The following is a 25380-nucleotide window of genomic DNA, read 5'->3' as shown; positions in this document are numbered from 1 at the left end:
GGTCTGAAGAAATAAGATGCCAATTTCCAATGAAAAGAGCTAATCGTCGTCCTATTCTTATTTGGGAAGAAAGAGTGGAATGAAAGATGAGAGAGGTTTGCGGGATGGTCTGTACCTGAAGTTCCGACCTGTCCATTGTCTGTTCCTTGATGGGAAGAAATTGGAGTGGGATGTTGCGGGACTAGGCATGTTTTGAAAATAGGACCTTGAAATGGATGGGGTACGGCTGGGAAAGCGGCCCCTGCCTTTCCCAGCCCTGTCAAACATTTTATTTTGTTAAGGATAATTTTTTTTTTTCTAGTATTCATTTTAATCTTATTAAGAGAGTTAAAATTATTTACATAATGACCTAACTCTTTAAGTCCAGCGTCACCAAAAAGTAAGCATTAGCTTTAGGGCCCATTTCGGTAAGAGCGAAGTAAGAAATGTTTGGGTCTATACATCTTAGGACAATACGTCTGCGTTGGGAAGCCATAGAAGTGTTAGCGTCACCCAGTAAATGCACAACCCTCTGGATCCATTCTCTCAAAATGTAAGGATCCACTAGAGAATTTTGAGAAATAGCTTCTTCTGAAATTTCAAATAATTTAGTTACAGGCCCCAAAACGTCAAGTAATTTATCTTGGCATGCTTTCAAATATCGGTGAGGACCTTTCCTGAAATTAAAATCTTTAGAACCAATGAATTTCAATAAATTTGTATCTATTTCAGGAGTCAAATGTGTATTATGCGGAAGATCTGGTCTGGGACATTCCACTTTCAGGGTAGATTTAGTTTTCTTTGTTAATGGTTTCCTGATATAGTAATCTAGGAACTTTGGAACCCTTTTAGATGGTCTCCATTGGGAGGATCTAGGATGCTGAAGCTCATCAGGATCTGTAAATAAATCTCCTTTATTATCTAAAAGTTTTTAGGTTTTGGAGAACTAACAGTCTTTCTCTTTTTAGAAATTTCCTCAGATGAAGATGAATTAGAGAGAATAACCGAAAAATTATCATCTTCATTATCATTTTTATTGTTAAATTCATCCTTAGAAAAATCATAGGAGTCGTTCGACTCAGTTGTAGAAACTAGGTCTACATATTTTCTTTTAAAATGAAATATATTTTCAGAATCAGAGTCTGAATCAGAAATATCAGCCTGTTTTTGTAACGCAGAATCTCTATTGTCTGAACTAGGCAGACGTATAACAGACTTAAAATGTCTTTTAATTGGAGATTTTTTATTAGATTTTGTTAAATGGTTTGTTTTATTTAAAGGGACAGTCTAGTCTAAAATAAACTTTCATGATTCAGATAGGGCATGTCATTTTAAACAACTTTCCAATTTACTTTTATCACCAATTTTGCTTTGTTCTCTTGGTATTCATAGTTAAAAGCTAAACCTAGGAGGTTCATATGCTAATTTTAGACCTTGAAGACGGCCTCTTATCTGAAAGCATTTTTACAGTTTTTCACCACTAGAGGGTGTTAGTTCATGTGTGTCATATAGATAACACTGTGCTCACGCACGTGGAGTTACCTGGGAGTCAGCACTGATTGGCTAAAATGCAAGTCTGTCAAAAGAACTGAAATAAGGGGGCAGTTTGCAGAGGCTTAGATACAAGGTAATCGAAGAGGGTAAAAAATGTATTCATATAACTGTTGGTTATGCAAAATTAGGGAATAAGTAATAAAGGGATTATCTATCTTTTAAACAATAAAAATTCTGGTGTAGACTGTCCCTTTAATGCTTATTTATGAACAGAAACTTGAGGGTTATTAACTGAAGCTATGACGGTTTACATTTGTTCAGACATTAGTTGTTTTAATGTCTCCATAGACTGAATTATATTAGTTAAATTAGGTTCAAGTGAAGGTAAAGTTTTTCACATACAAATTGATATGTATTTTCCTTTTCCAATGTACAACGTAGTCGCTTTGTTTATTTTCTCAATAATCTTATATTTGACCGTATTTGCCTACCTTGATTTTTCTAATTATTGCGATCCTAACTCCTCCCATCCAGCATTTCCGTGTTTGCTATACATTGACGTATAGAGCGGTCACATCTGCTCTATACGTTTGAACTACGCTCGTGCACATTGAGCCTCTAATTACCGCGCATGCGCCCAAAAATGATCTCTCGCTATTGCGCATGCGTTAATCGCGGTCATAGAACTCCTCAGCGCATGCGTCCAAAATCTGCAACATAGTATTGAATGAGTTGCGAGACTCATTCAATACTATGGGCCGGATCCTATATGCAGCGTCGCCCGCAAATGCCGGCGACGCTGAATTTGGTGCTGGTTTGGAATCCTATATACGGCGTAACCTAGAAGTTACGCTCGTATATTTCTGCCGTCGCCCGTAGTTTTTTGGGCCATAGGCAGGTAAACCAAACTAGCGCAGTTTGGTATCCAATATACAGCGTAAGGACTTACGTGGCGAAAATGGAGAAATCTTACTCCATTTTCACCTTGCCACAAAAAGCAGCCGTAGTAAGCCTTACGCTGTCTATTGGAGCCCCGTAACTCCCTAAAATACCTGCAAAATAAACCTAACACCTAACGCATGCGCAATGTCTATCTACCTGTCAACCGCGATCCCCCGCCGCAATCCCTAATAAAGTTATTAACCCCTAAACCGCCGCTCCCGGACACCGCCGCCACCTACATTAACTACCCCCTAATGTGATCCCCCTACACCGTCGCCAACTATATTAAACTACCCCCTAAAGTGAGCCCCTTACACCGCCGCCATCTACCTTACCTACCCCCTAAAGTGAGCTCCTACCCCGCTGCCATCTACCTTACCTACCCCCTAAATTGAGCTCCTACCCCGCCGCCATCTATTTTAAAATTATTACCCCTAATTTAATCCCCCTACCCCGCCGCCAGCTATATTCAATTATTTAACCCCTAAAATACTAAACTATCCCTACCACTAAACCTAAGTCTAACCCTACAAATAGCCCTGAAAAGGGCTTTTTGCGTGGCATTACCCCAAAGTAAACTGCTCTTTTGCCAGCCCTTAAAAGGGCTTTTGGCGGGGCATTGTCACAAAGTAATCAGCTTTTTTGCCTACAATCTAAATCCCCCTACACCGCTGCCACCTATAATAAATGTATTAACCCCTAATCTAATCACCCTACACCGCCACCACCTATATTAAACACATTAACCCCTAATCTAATCCCCCTACACCGCCGCCAGCTATATTAACTATATTAACCCTAATTATATTAGGGTTAATATAGTTAATATCGTTATTATATATATATATTAAGTATAATAACCCTATCTAACTCTAACATTCCTAACTAAACTCTTATTAAAATAAATCTAATATTAATATTATTAATGAAAATATTCCTATTTAAATCTAAATACTTACCTATAAAATAAACCCTAAGATAGCTACAATGTAATTAATAATTACATTGTAGCTATTTTAGGGTTTATATTTATTTTACAGGTAACTTGGTATTTATTTTAACTAGGTACAATAGCTATTAAATAGTTAATAACTATTTAATAGCTACCTAGTTAAAATAAGTACCAATTTACCTGTAAAATAAATCCTAACCTAAGTTACAAATACACCTACACTATCAATAAATTAAATAAACTACAAATATCTAAACTAAAATACAATTAAATAATCTAAACTAAATTACAAAAAAAACAAACACTAAATTACAAAGAATAAAAAAAAGATTACAAGATTTTTAAGCTAATTACACCTATTCAAAGCCCCCCAAAATAAAAAAAAATTCCCTACCCTATTCTAAATTTAAAAAGTTAGCTCTTTTACCTTACCAGCCCTTAAAAGGGCCTTTTGCGGGGCATGCCCCATAGAAAACTGCTCTTTTGCCTGAAAACAAACACACAATACCACCCCCCAACATTACGACCCACCACCCACATACCCCTAATCTAACCCAAACCCCCCTTAAATAAACCTAAAACTACCCCCCTGAAGATCTCCCTACCTTGTATTCACCCAGCCGGGCAGAACTCTTCATCCGATCCGGGCAATGTCTTCAATCAAGCTGCAGAGAGTCTTCTTCCATCCGGCGATGTCTTCAATCAAGCGGCAAAGAAGTCTTCTTCCATCCGGCGATGTCTTCAATCAAGCGGCAAAGAAGTCTTCTTCCATCTCGGCGATGTCTTCAAGCAAGCGGCAGAGAGTCTTCTTCCATCCGGCGATGTCTTCAATCAAGCGGCAAAGAAGTCTTCTTCCATCTCGGCGATGTCTTCTTCCAGCCGGTGATGTCTTCAAGCAAAGCAGCATCTTCAAACTTCTTTCTTCGCTCCTCCGCCGCGGAGCATCCATCCGGCACGACGACTTCCCGACGAATAAGGTTCCTTTAAATGACGTCATCCAAGATGGCGTCCGTCGAATTCCGATTGGCTGATAGGATTCTATCAGCCAATCAGAATTAAGGTAGAAAAATCTGATTGGCTGATTGAATCAGCCAATCAGATTCAAGTTCAATCAGATTGGCTGATTGGTTTAGCCAATCGGATTGAACTTGAATCGTCCGCGGCGGAGGAGCGAAGAAAGAAGATTGAAGATGCCGCTTTGCTTGAAGACATCACCGGATGGAAGAAGACTCTCTGCCGCTTGCTTGAAGACCTCGCCGGATGGAAGAAGACTCTCTGCAGCTTGATTGAAGACATAGCCTGGATCGAATGAGGAGTTCTGCCCGGCTGGGTGAATACAAGGTAGAGAGATCTTCAGGGGGGTAGTGTTAGGTTTATTTAAGGGGGGGTTGGGTTAGATTAGGAGTATGTGGGTGGTGGGTCGTAATGTTGGGGGGGTGGTATTGTGGTTTTTTTTACAGGCAAAAGAGCTGATTTCTTTGGGGCAGGCCCCGCAAAAGGCCCTTTTAAGGGCTGGTAAGGTAAAAGAGCTAACTTTTTAAATTTAGAATAGGGTAGGGAATTTTTTTTATTTTGGGGGGCTTTTTTATTTTATTAGGGGGCTTAGAATAGGTGTAATTAGCTTAAAAATCTTGTAATCTTTTTTTTATTCTTTGTAATTTAGTGGTTTTTTTTTGTAATTTAGTTTAGATTATTTAATTGTATTTTAGTTTAGATATTTGTAGTTTATTTAATTTATTGATAGTGTAGGTGTATTTGTAATTTAGGTTAGGATTTATTTTACAGGTAAATTGGTACTTATTTTAACTAGGTAGCTATTAAATAGTTATTAACTATTTAATAGCTATTGTACCTAGTAAAAATAAATACCAAGTTACCTGTAAAATAAATATAAACCCTAAAATAGCTACAATGTAATTATTAATTACATTGTAGCTATCTTAGTGTTTATTTTATAGGTAAGTATTTAGATTTAAATAGTAATATTTTCATTAATATTAATATTAGATTTATTTTAATAAGAGTTTAGTTAGGGATGTTAGAGTTAGATAGGGTTCTTATACTTAATATATATATAATATAACAATATTAACTATATTAACCCTAATATAATTAGGGTTAATATAGTTAATATAGCTGGCGGCGGTGTAGGGGGATTAGATTAGGGGTTAATGTGTTTAATATAGGTGGCGGCGGTGTATGGGGATTTGATTAGGGGTTAATACATTTATTATAGGTGGCAGCGGTGTAGGGGGATTTAGATTGTAGGCAAAAGAGCTGATTACTTTATGACAAAGCCCCGCCAAAAGCCCCTTTTAAGGGCTGGCAAAAGAGCAGTTTACTTTGGGGTAATGCCACGCAAAAAGCCCTTTTCAGGGCTATTTGTAGGGTTAGACTTAGGTTTAGTGGTAGGGATAGTTTAGTATTTTAGGGGTTAAATAATTGAATATAGCTGGCGGCGGGGTAGGGGATTAAATTAGTGGTAATAATTTTAAAATAGATGGCGGCGGGGTAGGGGCTCACTTTAGGGGGTAGGTAAGATAGATGGCGGCGGGGTAGAGGCTCACATTAGGGGGTTATAGATTTAATTTAGCTGGCGGCGGGGTCCGGGAGCGGCGGTTTAGGGGTTAATAACTTTTTTTATTGTTAGGATAGTGAGGGGGAATAGCGGATAGAGGGTTAGACGTGTCGGGCTATGTTTAGGAGGCGTGTTAGACAGTGCGGGTGATTTCATAGTTTTGTCAGGTTTTGTAGGCGCTGGCAGTTTCTAAAGTGCCGTAAATCTCTGTAGACTCCAGAAATTTGTACTTACGCAGATTTCTGGACATCGCTGGTTTATCAGACTTACGGCACTTTAGCCTCTGACGGCGCCGTATATGGGATAGCTCGAGTTGCAAGCTGAAACTTCGGGCGGAGGGGGGGGACGGTGCATATCGGATCGCGCCCTATATTTGTGAAGCGACAGTAAAGGTGTGTGAATATGGCTCAAACAGCTTATAGGAATAGATGCAGCAATTGAAATGTAACAAAATTGTTGCAATATGCGATCCGATGCAGTTGAGACTTGGCAAACAAATGAACCGCTTAATGCGCATGCGCTACACGAGGACGCGCTCGCTTTTCAAGGAGGAAGTAAAAATAGTCGCGCATACGCACAATTAAGCATCCCCTTCTGACGTCAATTGACGGCCGCCTAACGGCCAAAAAATCAATTGGCTGTCTAAACAACGTGATCGTTGTTTAGAAAAAAAAAAGGGTTGTTTTATTCGAAGCAAAATCGGAGCACATTATAATAGATAACAAAGGTAAAATTGAAAAATATAAGAATTGATGAATGAACATGCTATTATTTTTGAGTGATATATTGATTTTTTTGTGGCAGACAGATTAACTTTACCTTCACTTTCAGTAAAAGATTGAGTAGTATCTTGAGACATTGAAAAAGAGTTAAAAATAACTTGAAATAATAAAATAAAACTTTAATAAGATTATATTATAATAATAATTCCCAAAAAACTATATATTAAAATATATATTAGAATATATTCATTAAACGATTATTTATGAGGGTAAAATTGATTTAAAAACACTTTGAATAAACTGTTTGGATAAAATAACCATTCCGTTTTAGATGGAACAAATATGAAACAAATGTTGCAAGTCAAAAAACTATTGTTTTGCTGAGAACTGTCAAAGATGTGTCAGGGAGGTACCGAGTAAGGTAATGGAGGAGGCGGGAGTTCACTCGATAACAGAATAAGGAAAGGAGGTGGGAAAATAAGTCCCGTAACGCCACCAGAGGAAAGAAAAAGAAAAAAGAAGATGGCGGCCGGAGCCAGTAGCAGAGGAAAATAAAAGTAAAAATGACAGGCGCAAGTGTAGTAAGAAAGTAAGTGAGAAACGAAACAATTCTATACAGCACAAAAGAATCTAAACAAACAAGGCAATATATCTAAATAAAAACGATAAAAGGTAAAAACATACAAATGAAAAAACAAATAAGAATGGGATGAAATAATAAAACAATAAATAATATAAAACAGAGAAATAATAAAATTATGAGATATAAAAGACAAGACATATAATTTATTTAAATAACAATAGCACAATACTTATCTGCTGAGCAGCAAATAGAAAAGAGGATGTTTAACTGTCTACCTAGACTATTTATACCTATTAATCGTCTTACTGGACATTCAAATACTGACCTATGATAACCTAATCTCATCGGATGTTATATTTATGTTTTTTCTTTTAATTTATGGCAGTTTATATGTTATACTTTAAAAAGCTGTTGAGCAGTAAAGAAAAGTTATAAGCAAAATATGAAGTCTCTGTCCTTGTAATACAATTGCATGCTCTAGCTGAATCACAAAAGACAAAATTTGGGTTCGGTGTCCCTTTAAAGGGACAGTCTAGGCCAAAATAAACTTTCATGATTCAGATAGAGCATGTAATTTTAAACAATTTTCCAATTTACTTTTATCACCAATTTTGCTTTGTTCTCTTGGTATTCTTAGTTGAAAGCTTAACCTAGGAGGTTCATATGCTAATTTCTTAGACCTTGAAGCCCACCTCTTTCAGATTGCATTTGAACAGTTTTTCACCACTAGAGGGTGTTAGTTCACATATTTCATATAGATAACACTGTGCTCGTGCACGTGAAGATATCTGGGAGCAGGCACTGATTGGCTAGACTGCAAGTCTGTCAAAAGAACTGAAAAAGGGGCAGTTTGCAGAGGCTTAGATACAAGATAATCACAGAGGTTAAAAGTATATTATTATAACTGTGTTGGTTATGCAAAACTGGGAAATGGGTAATAAAGGGATTATCTATCTTTTAAAACAATAAAAATTCTGGTGTAGACTGTCCCTTTAACTATAAAATTGTTTTTCCCTTAATGTGTTTCCAATTACTTTTTTTTTTACCAGTTACAGAGTATAAAATGTATGTATTTGCTTTTTTAAAGGGACACTGAACCCAAATTTCTTCTTTTGTGATTCAGATAGAGCATGCAATTTTAAGCAACTTTCTAATTTACGCCTTTTATCATTTTTTCTTTGTTCTTTTGCCATCTTTATTTGAAAAAGAAGGCATCTAAGCTTTTTTTCTCGGTTCAGACTCTGGACAGCACTTTTGTATTGGTGGATGAATTTATCCACCAATCAGCAAGGACAACCCAGGTTGTTCACCAAAAATGGGCCGGCATCTAAACTTAGATTCTTGCATTTCAAATAAAGATACCAAAGAATGAAGACAATTTGATAATAGGAGTAAATTAGAAAGTTGCTTAAAATGTCATGCTCTATCTGAATCATGACAGAAAAATTTTGGGTTCAGTGTCCCTTTAACGCTAGCCGAGTAAAAAATAACGCACCACTTGTAATCTAGCCATATATGTTGTATAATTAAAAACCTTTTTATTTCTTCAATCTGTTTCTTCTCCTCCCCCTTGCATTTTCATTTCTGTAGTGTAGTGACGTACACAGCTGTCCCAACTGCTCTATATGTAGTTTTCAATGTGTGCTCCAGAGAATTTGTAGCTTCTGCCATGCACAGATTGTCTCCTCAGCCACTTAGTGTAGACATTGAATCAAGCGATTCCGTGTTTAGTTGGAGAGATGAAAGACAAATGCATCCGTGATCGCTTGCAGACTAACACAGAACCATATGAGCCATGCGGCTAACATTCTGATTGGTTGAGCGAATGGTCATCTTCAGAAAAGAGTCACATGGCATGGGGGGGCCTAAAAACTGATATGTGTCATTCCCTAATGAATGACGAATTTATAAGCTATTTGAGAAAAAAAATGCTACGTGTGTGAAATCACCTATGCTATCATACTGTAATGAGTAAAACCCCACAGTTTACTATCACTCTGAGACTGGCACCTTTTAGCTAATAGCAGCCTAGACAAGAGATGAATGGTGCACATGTATGTTACACTTACCCTAAAATAAAAAAAATATATATAATTTTTTTTTTTTTTTCCAAAATGAATAATGCAAATGCATTTTTAAAAATATATTGCAATGTGTTTTAAAGTCCTCTACTGGGGTTACATAGCACCACATACTGTTGACCTTTTTTACATTTAATAAGTATTTTTATAATTAAAGGGACATTTATAGTATGGAAATTTATACTTTTAGCACTAGTTACCCTGCAGGTCTGTTAAACACATAGCTAGAGTACCGCTCAGGAGCCACAGAGAACTTATGATACAAAGCCTCTACTTGATTTCTCACAACTTTCCTTTAGTTACATTTGTCTCTGTAATTATTGTTCCACTCACAGTGAGAATTGTAGTGAGATATAAACAAGCCAGTCCCCTGTCTCTCATATATTGCTGGTTAATGTAAATAAAACATTAATCATATTTCTCTTGTTAAGTGTATCCAGTCCACGGATCATCCATTACTTGTGGGATATTCTCCTTCCCAACAGGAAGTTGCAAGAGGATCACCCACAGCAGAGCTGCTATATAGCTCCTCCCCTCACTGCCATATCCAGTCATTCTCTTGCAACTCTCAACTAAGATGGAGGTCGTAAGAGGACTGTGGTGTTTTATACTTAATTTATTTCTTCAATCAAAAGTTTGTTATTTTTAAATGGTACCGGAGTGTACTGTTTATCTCAGGCAGTATTTAGAAGAAGAATCTGCCTGCGTTTTCTATGATCTTAGCAGAAGTAACTAAGATCCTTTGCTGTTCTCACATATTCTGAGGAGTGAGGTAACTTCAGAGGGGGAATAGCGTGCAGGTTTTCCTGTAATAAGGTATGTGCAGTTAAAATATTTTTCTAGGGATGGAATATGCTAGAAAATGGTGCTGATACCGAAGTAATGTAGTAAAGCCTTAAATGCAGTGATAGCGACTGGTATCAGGCTTATTAATAGAGATACATACTCTTATAAAAGTGTATTTTAAAACGTTTGCTGGCATGTTTAATCGTTTTTTACATATGTTTGGTGATAAATCTTATTGGGGCCTAGTTTTTTCCACATGGCTGGCTTGAATTTTGCCTAGAAACAGTTCCCGGAGGCTTCCCACTGTTGTAATATGAGTGGGAGGGGCCTATTTTAGCGTTTTTTTGCACAGCAAAAATTACAGACACAGACATCCAGCTTCTTCCTGCATGATCCAGGACTTCTCTGAAGGGCTCAAAAGGCTTCAAAAGTCGTATTGAGGGAGGTAAAAAGCCACAGTAGAGCTGTGGCAGTTGTTGTGACTGTTTAAAAAACGTTTTTGTCATTTGTTATTCCGTTTTTGGTATTAAGGGGTTAATCATCCATTTGCAAGTGGGTGCAATGCTCTGCTAACTTATTACATACACTGTAAAAATTTCGTTAGTGTAACTGCATTTTTTCACTGTTATTTCAAAATTTGGGAAAATTTGTGTTTCTTAAAGGCGCAGTAACGTTTTTTATTTTGCTTGTAAACTTGTTTTAAAGTGTTTTCCAAGCTTGCTAGTCTCATTGCTAGTCTGTTTACACATGTCTGACACAGAGGAACCTACTTGTTCATTATGTTTGAAAGCCATGGTGGAGCCCCATAGGAGCATGTGTACTAAATGTATTGATTTTACCTTAAACAGTAAAGATCAGTCTTTATCTATAAAAGAATTATCACCAGAGGGTTCTGTCGAGGGGGAAGTTATGCCGACGAACTCTCCCCACGTGTCAGACCCTTCGCCTCCCGCTCAGGGGATGCACGCTAATATGGCGCCAATTACATCAGGGACGCCCATAGCGATTATCTTGCAGGACATGGCTGCAATCATGAATAATACCCTGTCAGAGGTATCATCTAGATTGCCTGAATTAAGAGGCAAGCGCGATAGCTCTGGGGTTAGGAGAGATACAGAGCGCGCAAATGCTGTTAGAGCCATGTCTGATACTGCGTCACAGTATGCAGAACATGAGGACGGAGAGCTTCAGTCTGTGGGTGACATCTCTGACTCGGGGAAACCTGATTCAGAGATTTCTAATTTTAAATTTAAGCTTGAGAACCTCCGTGTATTGCTTGGGGAGCTATTAGCTGCTCTGAATGACTGTAACACAGTTGCAATTCCAGAGAAATTGTGTAGGCTGGATAGATACTATGCGGTGCCGGAGTGTACTGATGTTTTTCCTATACCTAAAAGGCTTACAGAAATTATTAGCAAGGAGTGGGATAGACCCGGTGTGCCCTTTTCCCCACCTCCTATATTTAGAAAAATGTTTCCAATAGACGCCACTACACGGGACTTATGGCAGACGGTCCCTATGGTGGAGGGAGCAGTTTCTACTTTAGCAAAGCGTACCACTATCCCGGTTGAGGACAGTTGTGCTTTTTCAGATCCAATGGATAAAAAATTGGAGGGTTACCTTAAGAAAATGTTTATTCAACAAGGTTTTATTTACAGCTCCTTGCATGCATTGCGCCTGTCACTTCTGCGGCGGCGGCATTCTGGTTTGAGGCCCTGGAAGAGGCCATCCAGACAGCTCCATTGAATGAAATTATTGACAAGCTTAGAACGCTTAAGCTAGCTAACTCATTTCTTTCTGATGCCATTGTTCATTTGACTAAACTAACGGCTAAGAATTCCGGATTCGCCATCCAGGCGCGTAGGGCGCTATGGCTTAAATCCTGGTCAGCTGACGTGACTTCAAAGTCTAAATTACTCAACATTCCTTTCAAGGGGCAGACCTTATTCGGGCCTGGCTTGAAGGAAATTATTGCTGACATTACTGGAGGCAAGGGTCATACCCTTCCTCAGGACAGGGCCAAATCAAAGGCCAAACGGTCTAATTTTTGTGCCTTTCGAAATTTCAAAGCAGGAGCAGCATCAACTTCCTCCGCTTCAAAACAAGAGGGAACTGTTGCTCATTCCAGACAGGCCTGGAAACCTAACCAGTCATGGAACAAGGGCAAGCAGGCCAGAAAGCCTGCTGCTGGTCCCAAGACAGCATGAAGGAACGGCCCCCTATCCGGAAACGGATCTAGTGAGGGGCAGACTTTCTCTCTTCGCCCATGCGTGGGCAAGAGTTGTTCAGGATCCCTGGGTGTTGGAGATCATATCTCAGGGATATCTTCTGGACTTCAAAGCTTCTCCTCCACAAGGGAGATTTCATCTTTCAAGGTTATCAGCAAGCCAGATAAAGAAAGAGGCATTCCTAAGCTGGGTGCAAGACCTCCTAGTAATGGGAGTGATCCATCCAGTTCCGTGGACGGAACAAGGACAGGGATTTTATTCAAATCTGTTTGTGGTTCCCATGAAAGAGGGAACCTTCAGACCAATCTTGGATCTTAAAGATCTTAAACAAATTCCTTAGAGTTCCATCATTCAAAATGGAAACTATTCAGACCATCCTACCCATGATCCAAGAGGGTCAGTACATGACCACAGTGGACTTAAAGGATGCCTACCTTCACATACCGATTCAGAAAGATCATCATCGGTTCCTAAGGTTTGCCTTTCTAGACAGGCATTACCAATTTGTAGCTCTTCCCTTCGGGTTGGCCACTGCCCCGAGAATTTTTACAAAGGTTCTGGGCTCACTTCTGGCGGTTCTAAGACCGCGAGGCATAGCGGTGGCTCCGTATCTAGACAACATCCTGATACAAGTGTCAAGCTTTCAAATTGCCAAGTCTCATACAGAGATAGTTCTGGCATTTCTGAGGTCGCATGGGTGGAAAGTGAACGTGGAAAAGAGTTCTCTATCACCACTCACAAGAGTCTCCTTCCTAGGGACTCTTATAGATTCTGTAGAGATGAAAATTTACCTGACGGAGTCCAGGTTATCAAAACTTCTAAATGCTTGCCGTGTCCTTCATTCCATTCCACGCCCGTCAGTGGCTCAGTGCATGGAAGTAATCGGCTTAATGTTAGCGGCAATGGACATAGCACCAATCATTGCGCGCCTGCATCTCAGACCGCTGCAATTATGCATGCTAAGTCAGTGGAATGGGGATTACTCAGATTTGTCCCCTCTACTAAATCTGGATCAAGAGACCAGAGATTCTCTTCTCTGGTGGCTTTCTCGGGTCCATCTATCCAAGGGTATGACCTTTCGCAGGCCAGATTGGACGATTGTAACAACAGATGCCAGCCTTCTAGGTTGGGGCGCAGTCTGGAACTCCCTGAAGGCTCAGGGATCGTGGACTCAGGAGGAGAAACTCCTCCCAATAAATATTCTGAAGTTAAGAGCAATATTCAATGCTCTTCTAGCTTGGCCTCAGTTAGCAACACTGAGGTTCATCAGATTTCAGTCGGACAACATCACGACTGTGGCTTACATCAACCATCAAGGGGGAACCAGGAGTTCCCTAGCGATGTTAGAAGTCTCAAAGATAATTCGCTGGTCAGAGTCTCACTCTTGCCACCTGTCAGCGATCCACATCCCAGGCGTAGAGAACTGGGAGGCGGATTTTCTAAGTCGTCAGACTTTTCATCCGGGGGAGTGGGAACTCCATCCGGAGGTGTTTGCTCAACTGGTCCATCGTTGGGGCAAACCAGAACTGGATCTCATGGCGTCTCGCCAGAACACCAAGCTTCCTTGTTACGGATCCAGGTCCAGGGACCCGGGAGCAACGCTGATAGATGCTCTAGCAGCTCCTTGGTTCTTCAACCTGGCCTATGTGTTTCCACCGTTTCCTCTGCTCCCTCGACTGATTGCCAAAATCAGACAGGAGAGAGCATCGGTGATTCTGATAGCGCCTGTGTGGCCACGCAGGACCTGGTATGCAGACCTAGTGGACATGTCATCTCTTCCACCATGGACTCTGCCTCTGAGGCAGAACCTTCTAATACAAGGTCCTTTCAATCATCCAAATCTAATTTCTCTGAGACTGACTGCATGGAGATTGAACGCTTGATCCTATCAAGGCGTGGCTTCTCCGAGTCAGTCATTGATACCTTAATACAGGCTCGGAAGCCTGTCACCTGGAAAATCTACCATAAGATATGGCGTAAATATCTTTATTGGTGTGAATCCAAGAGTTACTCATGGAGTAAGGTTAGGATTCCTAGGATATTGTCCTTTCTCCAAGAGGGTTTGGACAAAGGCTTATCAGCTAGTTCTTTAAAAGGACAGATCTCTGCTCTGTCTATTCTTTTGCACAAGCGTCTGGCAGAAGTTCCAGACGTCCAGGCATTTTGTCAGGCTTTTGGTTAGGATTAAGACTGTGTTTAAAACTGTTGCTCCCCCGTGGAGCTTAAACTTGGTTCTTAAAGTTCTTCAGGGAGTTCCGTTTGAACCCCTTCATTCCATTGATATTAAACTTTTATCTTGGAAAGTTCTATTTCCTCGGCTTGAAGAGTATCTGAGTTATCTGCCTTACATTGTGATTCTCCTTATCTGATTTTTCATTCAGACTAGGTAGTTCTGCGTACCAAACCTGGGTTTTTACCTAAAGTAGTTTCTAACAGGAATATCAATCAAGAGATTGTTGTTCCATCATTGTGTCCTAATCCTTCTTCAAAGAAGGAACGTCTTTTGCATAATCTGGACGTAGTCCGTGCCTTGAAGTTTTACTTACAGGCTACTAAAGATTTTCGTCAAACATCTGCCCTGTTTGTCGTTTACTCTGGACAGAGGAGAGGTCAAAAAGCTTCGGCACCCTCTCTCTCCTTTTGGCTTCGGAGCATAATACGCTTAGCCTATGAGACTGCTGGACAGCAGCCCCCTGAAAGGATTACAGCTCATTCTACTAGAGCTGTGGCTTCTACCTGGGCCTTTAAAAATGAGGCCTCTGTTGAGCAGATTTGCAAGGCTGCGACTTGGTCTTCGCTTCACACCGTTTCAAAATTTTACAAATTTGACACTTTTGCTTCTTCGGAGGCTGTTTTTGGGAGAAAGGTTCTACAGGCAGTGGTTCCTTCCGTTTAAGTTCCTGCCTTGTCCCTCCCATCATCCGTGTACTTTAGCTTTGGTATTGGTATCCCACAAGTAATGGATGATCCGTGGACTGGATACACTTAACAAGAGAAAACATAATTTATGCTTACCTGATAAATTTATTTCTCTTGTAGTGTATCCAGTCCACGGCCCGCCCTGTCCTTTTAAGGCAGGTCTAAATTTTTATTAAACTACAGTCACCACTGCACCCTATGGTTTCTCCTTTCTCGTCTTGTTTCGGTCGAATGACTGGATATGGCAGTGAGGGGAGGAGCTATATAGCAGCTCTGCTGTGGGTGATCCTCTTGCAACTTCCTGTTGGGAAGGAGAATATCCCACATATAATGGATGATCCGTGGACTGGATATACTACAAGAGAAATAAATTTATCAGGTAAGCATAAATTATGTTTTTTTAGTCCTAAAAAGCAACATATACATTTAAAACAAACCTGTTATTTTAAAAGTACGAACGTATGTTTTGTTTGTATATTCTATAAGAGTTTTGTTTTCTTCTGTCATTATTGTCAGGGTGCAAAATACCTCACATGTCTGTCCTGTTTTGTCTGATTCAATTGTAAATAATTAGTCAAATTGAAAGTAGAACTTTGGACTGTCCATTGTTCCTGATATTCTTTAAATATCTGTAAAACATACTAGCAAGTTTTGTATCCCTTAAAACAAAACAAAAAAAAACAAAAGAAGAAAAAAAAGAGATGTGGGTGTGGTATGATCAGGAAAGCAATACAATTCTGCATTGCCTTTTAAGTCTTTGATAGTATTATATCCCAAAGGACGTAGGATGGTTGCTGTGATACATGACATTTCCTGTAGCTAGCAGCTTTATGCGCAACACCTTCTAAAACAAGTTATCTTGTAAAGAGTAATGGTTTCACTGAAAGATTGAACAACTTTATTGCACAGATATGCGTAAAATACTCCAATCTTGGGGGAGGGTTCTGTTTTGGTTTTTGGATCACTGATAATTTAACTATTTAAAGGGTATATTGCTTTAAAAATGTGTATATGTATAGCACTGCTTGATTTATAAGTATCACTGCAGATCATCTAAAGAAAAGTCAATTAATGCCTACATTACAGGGACATAATGAACCTTGTAAATAAGACTTTTGGGAATAAATTATCATACTAACAGAATGTGAAAAGTTTTGGAATATATTGGCACAGTTTGCGGCAGTTGTTTTTCACATACTATAGGGAAAAGCCAATCCTGACTGCTTGCTGGAGTTGACCAGGCTAGCCACGGTCATTTTGTTAGCATTTTTTTAAAGTAGTTTATGCAATTTTATATTTTATTATCTCAAAAGGTTTCAAGTCCCTTTTCAACTATGTTTCTTTACCTAACCCACCTATAAATCTACAGAGAGTTTTCACAAGGGCAGATAGGGGTAAATTTATTTTTAGGCTATGTGGAGTAAGTTCACATAAGCGAGCCTGCCAACTCATATTAACAAAGCAAAAACGGCCTTACCTTTACTCCACCTCAGAAGTGGCAAAACCAATCACCCGGACACTTGCTTGATTGACATTCCCTGCTCTAGCGCAATAGGTTGCACCGGAGTAGGGGACGGCAATGCACAAGAATCCTCTTGTGCAATGAAAAATGTTGCTTTGCAATGAAACATCACAAGTGGTGATAGCAGGCGGACAGGTTCACAACTTGTGATCCTGTCCACCTGCAGGGTGGTAAAGTTTACAATCTTTGATGTGCTTTGTGACAAACTGCAGGATGGCAGTGGTATGTGAGCAGAAGTAGGCGCACACAGGGGGAGTCAAGTCACAGACAAATGATTGCTTCATAGTTTTAAAAAATTGGGGAAAACTGTAACAGTTGTGCTGCATTGTCTCAGAGGAAAGGAAGACCGATTTTTTTTTTTTTTTTTTTTTTAAACATGTGCAGTGGCACAGCAAGATAGCAAAGTGTATGGTGTTTTTTTTTTTTTTTTTTTATGAAAGGGGCGGAACCCCAGCTTTCGAAATAGGCATACAACGTTTCTCTATAGTACTTAGGGTTGCCACCTCGGGCCATGTTTTCCTGGACATTTATGAGTTATACATGCTGCAGGGTTTGCAGAGAGGAACATGAATAGTGCTGTTCAGTGTCACTATTTGTGTGCTGTCTTGGGTTGAAATTCATGTTCCTACCTGCACACCCTGCAGCATGTATAACTCATAAATGTCCAGCAAAACATGGCTGAGGTGGCAAACCTAATAGTGCTGCTCTATTTGGTGTTATTTAATGTTTATGTTTAATGCTTATTAATAGCTTCTTACCACCACTTTGATTAGGCTAAAGCCCAGGGGATCTTCTAGTACAGGGTTTCCCAACTGCAATCCTCATGACCCCTTAACAGGCCAAATACTTCTATATGGGTGAACTAATCAGCGGATGGGTGAACTAATCAGCGGATGGGTGAACTAATCAGCGGATGGGTGAACTAATCAGCGGATGGGTGAACTAATCAGCGGATGGGTGAACTAATCAGCGGATGGGTGAACTAATCAGCGGATGGGTGAGCTGATTATTTCACCTGTAATGAATATCTGGCCTGTTAAGGGTGTTGAGGGCTGGGTTTGGGAAACACTGTTCTACACCATAATCTGGGGGGGAGCAAAAATTATGATGAAAAAGCGAAATGGCAAAGGTTCATGGGGTTCTAGTGAGGGAACCTCATATTCCTCTTCCTATTCCTACAATTAGTTTTATATAAAATCTAGCTTGTCTCTCGTTTATCTCACTCCTTGCTCTAGAGCATTGGACATGTAAAAAAAACACTGACTACCAACATTGGGGTAGCTAGAACCTCTAAGGTTTGCAGGGTGGTACAGTAATGATTTGGGGGCACAGCTCTCACTTAAAACCACCACCAATGCAGGTGCCCATACTGAACCCAGGGCAGGGCCTCACCATTTAGGGGACATCTCTAGGCCAATATCAGGTGTGTAGCGTCCTCACAGCTGTGGTCCCTGTGTGCTTTATCCAACCTAGCAAGAAATCACTGAGTAATCTGATGATGCACAGGTACAGGATTAATGATTGTTATGTTTTAAACACTGCCCTTTAGTTAAACTTGCACTACCTGTTTTTTATTAAATGTACTTATTTTTTTCAATTAACAAAACAATAAATAATGTTGTTTTTAAGAAATATAAAACAGTATTTCTCCAACATAGGTGTGTCCGGTCCACGGCGTCATCCTTACTTGTGGGATATTCTCTTCCCCAACAGGAAATGGCAAAGAGCCCAGCAAAGCTGGTCACATGATCCCTCCTAGGCTCCGCCTACCCCAGTCATTCTCTTTGCCGTTGTACAGGCAACATCTCCACGGAGATGGCTTAGAGTTTTTTAGTGTTTAACTGTAGTTTTTATTATGCAATCAAGAGTTTGTTATTTTAAAATAGTGCTGGTATGTACTATTTACTCTGAAACAGAAAAGAGATGAAGATTTCTGTTTGTATGAGGAAAATGATTTTAGCAACCGTTACTAAAATCCATGGCTGTTCCACACAGGACTGTTGAGAGGAATTAACTTCAGTTGGGGGAACAGTGAGCAGTCTCTTGCTGCTTGAGGTATGACACATTCTAACAAGACGATGTAATGCTGGAAGCTGTCATTTTCCCTATGGGATCCGGTAAGCCATGTTTATTAAGATAGTAAATAAGGGCTTCACAAGGGCTTATTAAGACTGTAGACTTTTTCTGGGCTAAATCGATTCATATATTACACATATTTAGCCTTGAGGAATCATTTAATCTGGGTATTTTGGTAAAATTATATCGGCAGGCACTGTTTTTAGACACCTTATTCTTTAGGGGCTTTCCCTAATCATAGGCAGAGCCTCATTTTCGCGCCGGTATTGCGCACTTGTTTTTGAGAGGCATGACATGCAGTCGCATGTGTGAGGAGCTCTGATACATAGAAAAGACTTTCTGAAGGCGTCATTTGGTATCGTATTCCCCTTTGGGCTTGGTTGGGTCTCAGCAAAGCAGATACCAGGGACTGTAAAGGGGTTAAAGTTAAAAACGGCTCCGGTTCCGTTATTTTAAGGGTTAAAGCTTCCAAATTTGGTGTGCAATACTTTTAAGGCTTTAAGACACTGTGGTGAAATTTTGGTGAATTTTGAACAATTCCTTCATATTTTTTCGCAATTGCAGTAATAAAGTGTGTTCAGTTTAAAATTTAAAGTGACAGTAACGGTTTTATTTTAAAACGTTTTTTGTACTTTGTTATCAAGTTTATGCCTGTTTAACATGTCTGAACTACCAGATAGACTGTGTTCTGAATGTGGGGAAGCCAGGGTTCCTTCTCATTTAAATAAATGTGATTTATGTGACAATGAAAATGATGCCCAAGATGATTCCTCAAGTGAGGGGAGTAAGCATGGTACTGCATCATTCCCTCCTTCGTCTACACGAGTCTTGCCCACTCAGGAGGCCCCTAGTACATCTAGCGCGCCAATACTCCTTACTATGCAACAATTAACGGCTGTAATGGATAATTCTATCAAAAACATTTTAGCCAAAATGCCCACTTATCAGCGTAAGCGTGACTGCTCTGTTTTAGATACTGAAGAGCATGATGCCGCTGATGATAATGGTTCTGAAATGCCCCTACACCAGTCTGATGGGGCCAGGGAGGTTTTGTCTGAGGGAGAAATTTCAGATTCAGGGAAAATTTCTCAACAAGCTGAACCCGATGTGATTACATTTAAATTTAAGTTGGAACATCTCCGCGCCCTGCTTAAGGAGGTATTATCCACTCTGGATGATTGTGAGAATTTGATCATCCCAGAGAAACTATGTAAAATGGACAAGTTCCTAGAGGTCCCGGGGCTCCCAGAAGCTTTTCCTATACCCAAGCGGGTGGCGGACATTGTAAATAAAGAATGGGAAAGGCCCGGTATACCTTTCGTCCCTCCCCCCATATTTAAAAAATTGTTTCCTATGGTCGACCCCAGAAAGGACTTATGGCAGACAGTCCCCAAGGTCGAGGGAGCGGTTTCCACTTTAAACAAACGCACCACTATACCCATAGAAGATAGTTGTGCTTTCAAAGATCCTATGGATAAAAAATTAGAAGGTTTACTTAAAAAGATGTTTGTTCAGCAGGGTTACCTTCTACAACCAATTTCATGCATTGTCCCTGTCACTACAGCCGCGTGTTTCTGGTTCGATGAGCTAGTAAAGGCGGTCGATAGTGATTCTCCTCCTTATGAGGAGATTATGGACAGAATCCGTGCTCTCAAATTGGCTAATTCTTTCACCCTAGACGCCACTTTGCAATTGGCTAGGTTAGCGGCTAAGAATTCTGGGTTTGCTATTGTGGCGCGCAGAGCGCTTTGGTTGAAATCTTGGTCAGCTAATGCGTCTTCCAAGAACAAACTACTTAACATTCCTTTCAAGGGGAAAACGCTGTTTGGCCCTGACTTGAAAGAGATTATCTCTGATATCACTGGGGGCAAGGGCCACGCCCTTCCTCAGGATCGGTCTTTCAAGGCCAAAAATAAACCTAATTTTCGTCCCTTTCGTAGAAACGGACCAGCCCAAAGTGCTACGTCCTCTAAGCAAGAGGGTAATACTTCTCAAGCCAAGCCAGCTTGGAGACCAATGCAAGGCTGGAACAAGGGAAAGCAGGCCAAGAAACCTGCCACTGCTACCAAGACAGCATGAAATGTTGGCCCCCGATCCGGGACCGGATCTGGTGGGGGGCAGACTCTCTCTCTTCGCTCAGGCTTGGGCAAGAGATGTTCTGGATCCTTGGGCACTAGAAATAGTCTCCCAAGGTTATCTTCTGGAATTCAAGGGGCTTCCCCCAAGGGGGAGGTTCCACAGGTCTCAGTTGTCTTCAGACCACATAAAAAGACAGGCATTCTTACATTGTGTAGAAGACCTGTTAAAAATGGGAGTGATTCATCCTGTTCCATTAGGAGAACAAGGGATGGGGTTCTACTCCAATCTGTTCATAGTTCCCAAAAAAGAGGGAACGTTCAGACCAATCTTAGATCTCAAGATCTTAAACAAGTTTCTCAAGGTTCCATCGTTCAAAATGGAAACCATTCGAACAATTCTTCCTTCCATCCAGGAAGGTCAATTCATGACCACGGTGGATTTAAAGGATGCGTATCTACATATTCCTATCCACAAGGAACATCATCGGTTCCTAAGGTTCGCATTCCTGGACAAGCATTACCAGTTCGTGGCGCTTCCTTTCGGATTAGCCACTGCTCCAAGGATTTTCACAAAGGTACTAGGGTCCCTTCTAGCGGTGCTAAGACCAAGGGGCATTGCAGTAGTACCTTACTTGGACGACATTCTGATTCAAGCGTCGTCCCTTCCTCAAGCAAAGGCTCACACGGACATAGTCCTGGCCTTTCTCAGATCTCACGGATGGAAAGTGAACGTGGAAAAGAGTTCTCTATCTCCGTCGACAAGAGTTCCCTTCTTGGGAACAATAATAGACTCCTTAGAAATGAGGATTTTTCTGACAGAAGCCAGAAAAACAAAACTTCTAAACTCTTGTCGGATACTTCATTCCGTTCCTCTTCCTTCCATAGCGCAGTGCATGGAAGTGATAGGTTTGATGGTAGCGGCAATGGACATAGTTCCTTTTGCGCGCATTCATCTAAGACCATTACAACTGTGTATGCTCAGTCAGTGGAATGGGGACTATACAGACTTGTCTCCGAAGATACAAGTAAATCAGAGGACCAGAGACTCACTCCGTTGGTGGCTGTCCCTGGACAACCTGTCACAAGGGATGACCTTCCGCAGACCAGAGTGGGTCATTGTCACGACCGACGCCAGTCTGATGGGCTGGGGCGCGGTCTGGGGATCCCTGAAAGCTCAGGGTCTTTGGTCTCGGGAAGAATCTCTTCTACCGATAAATATTCTGGAACTGAGAGCGATATTCAATGCTCTCAAGGCTTGGCCTCAGCTAGCGAGGGCCAAGTTCATACGGTTTCAATCAGACAACATGACGACTGTTGCGTACATCAACCATCAGGGGGGAACAAGGAGTTCCCTGGCGATGGAAGAAGTGACCAAAATCATTCAATGGGCGGAGACTCGCTCCTGCCACCTGTCTGCAATCCACATCCCAGGAGTGGAAAATTGGGAAGCGGATTTTCTGAGTCGTCAGACATTGCATCCGGGGGAGTGGGAACTCCATCCGGAAATCTTTGCCCAAATCACTCAACTGTGGGGCATTCCAGACATGGATCTGATGGCCTCTCGTCAGAACTTCAAGGTTCCTTGCTACGGGTCCAGATCCAGGGATCCCAAGGCGACTCTAGTAGATGCACTAGTAGCACCTTGGACCTTCAAACTAGCTTATGTATTCCCGCCGTTTCCTCTCATCCCCAGGCTGGTAGCCAGGATCAATCAGGAGAGGGCGTCGGTGATCTTGATAGCTCCTGCGTGGCCACGCAGGACTTGGTATGCAGATCTGGTGAATATGTCATCGGCTCCACCATGGAAGCTACCTTTGAGACGAGACCTTCTTGTTCAAGGTCCGTTCGAACATCCGAATCTGGTCTCACTCCAGCTGACTGCTTGGAGATTGAACGCTTGATCTTATCAAAGCGAGGGTTCTCAGATTCTGTTATTGATACTCTTGTTCAGGCCAGAAAGCCTGTAACTAGAAAAATTTACCACAAATTTTGGAAAAAATATATCTGTTGGTGTGAATCTAAAGGATTCCCTTGGGGACAAGGTTAAGATTCCTAAGATTCTATCCTTCCTTCAAGAAGGATTGGAAAAAGGATTATCTGCAAGTTCCTTGAAGGGACAGATTTCTGCCTTGTCTGTGTTACTTCACAAAAAGCTGGCAGCTGTGCCAGATGTTCAAGCCTTTGTTCAGGCTCTGGTTAGAATCAAGCCTGTTTACAAACCTTTGTCTCCTCCTTGGAGTCTCAACTTAGTTCTTTCAGTTCTTCAGGGGGTTCCGTTTGAACCCTTACATTCCGTTGATATTAAGTTATTATCTTGGAAAGTTTTGTTTTTGGTTGCAATTTCTTCTGCTAGAAGAGTTTCAGAATTATCTGCTCTGCAGTGTTCTCCTCCTTATCTGGTGTTCCATGCAGATAAGGTGGTTTTACGTACTAAACCTGGTTTTCTTCCAAAAGTTGTTTCTAACAAAAACATTAACCAGGAGATCGTCGTGCCTTCTCTGTGTCCGAAACCAGTTTCGAAGAAGGAACGTTTGTTGCACAATTTGGATGTTGTTCGCGCTCTAAAATTCTATTTAGATGCTACAAAGGATTTTAGACAAACATCTTCCTTGTTTGTTGTTTATTCTGGTAAAAGGAGAGGTCAAAAAGCAACTTCTACCTCTCTCTCTTTTTGGATTAAAAGCATCATCAGATTGGCTTACGAGACTGCCGGACGGCAGCCTCCTGAAAGAATCACAGCTCATTCCACTAGGGCTGTGGCTTCCACATGGGCCTTCAAGAACGAGGCTTCTGTTGATCAGATATGTAGGGCAGCGACTTGGTCTTCACTGCACACTTTTACCAAATTTTACAAGTTTGATACTTTTGCTTCTTCTGAGGCTATTTTTGGGAGAAAGGTTTTGCAAGCCGTGGTGCCTTCCATTTAGGTGACCTGATTTGCTCCCTCCCTTCATCCGTGTCCTAAAGCTTTGGTATTGGTTCCCACAAGTAAGGATGACGCCGTGGACCGGACACACCTATGTTGGAGAAAACAGAATTTATGTTTACCTGATAAATTACTTTCTCCAACGGTGTGTCCGGTCCACGGCCCGCCCTGGTTTTTTTAATCAGGTCTGATAATTTATTTTCTTTAACTACAGTCACCACGGTATCATATGGTTTCTCCTATGCAAATATTCCTCCTTAACGTCGGTCGAATGACTGGGGTAGGCGGAGCCTAGGAGGGATCATGTGACCAGCTTTGCTGGGCTCTTTGCCATTTCCTGTTGGGGAAGAGAATATCCCACAAGTAAGGATGACGCCGTGGACCGGACACACCGTTGGAGAAAGTAATTTATCAGGTAAACATAAATTCTGTTTTTTCATTATTGTAATAAAGAAAGTGGCTTATACAAAATAGAAATAATTGCAATCTGTAAAATTCACTATTTAAAAGGATTTGACCTTTTATTTCTTTTTTTAACTTAATCAGTGCAGGGTCCATTACTTCCAGTCACAGCCACACAAGGGGCTGCGTTCTCTACAGGAAGGGAGGAAGGGAAAGTAGTAGCTTTACCTCTCAAGTGGTTGCAGGCAGACACCTGTACTATATCCAGTCCTTTTTTTGCCCATGCTCCGTGGGAAAAACATGGAATCCAATAAAACTATGAAATATGTAAAATCAAGCAAATATTCTGCAGTATCAGATGTGGATCTGCCGCAAAACAATTTCACGTTAACTTTACATACTACAGTCAATTATTAATAATAATAATATTAATTAGGATGAGTCTTTCTTGTAATTGGAGGCAGGTTAACCCTCCACAACAGTGTCTCCACTGTGATTTAAAGGGACAGTCTAGTCAAAATTAAAGTGAACGTCAAGTTTGATGAATCAGTGCCCGTTTTTAAAAACCCTATTAAAAACACGGGCACCTTCGATCATCAAACTTTAAATTTCACTTGTTTTGTTAAAATTACTTGCCTTTTAATCTTGAAAGCCACTCCAGCGATTCCCCCTTCTGCCACTCGTCACTTCATACGTCAGCAATGACAAATACGGCATCCTCCAATCATATCTTCCCCCCAGGGGAATCATTGCCTGAGGCAACGCTGTGATTGGAGGAAGCCGGATTCGTAATTTTTGACATATGAAGAGGCTTGCGACGGGCGGGGGAAGCGCTGGAGCGGCTTTCAAGATTAAAAAGTAAGTATTTTAACAAAACGAGTGAAATGCAAAGTTTGATGAATGAAAGTGCCCCTGTTTTTAATAGGGTTTTTGAAAACCGGCACTGATTCATCAAACTTGACATTCACTTTAAACAACTTTCCAATTTACTTTTATTATCAAATTTGCTTTGTTCTCTTGGTATTCTTTGTTGAAAGCTAAACATTGGTAGGCATATATGCTAATTTCCAAGCCCTTGAAGGCTGCCTCTTAGCTCAGTGCATTTTGGCAGT

At 40.7% G+C, this 25380-nt stretch overlaps 1 protein-coding gene across 4 annotated transcripts in view; it reads left to right on the top strand.

Moving 5' to 3' along the window:
- Positions 1-25380, top strand: part of KIAA1210 (KIAA1210 ortholog) — a 354136-nt gene that overhangs the window by 140466 nt on the left and 188290 nt on the right. The window lies entirely within an intron of this gene.

The sequence above is a fragment of the Bombina bombina genome, chromosome 1 (assembly GCF_027579735.1).
Source record: "Bombina bombina isolate aBomBom1 chromosome 1, aBomBom1.pri, whole genome shotgun sequence".
NCBI lineage: Eukaryota > Metazoa > Chordata > Amphibia > Anura > Bombinatoridae > Bombina > Bombina bombina.
Note: the sequence above shows the minus strand (reverse complement) of the source record. Positions and strands in the feature narration are given on the sequence as shown.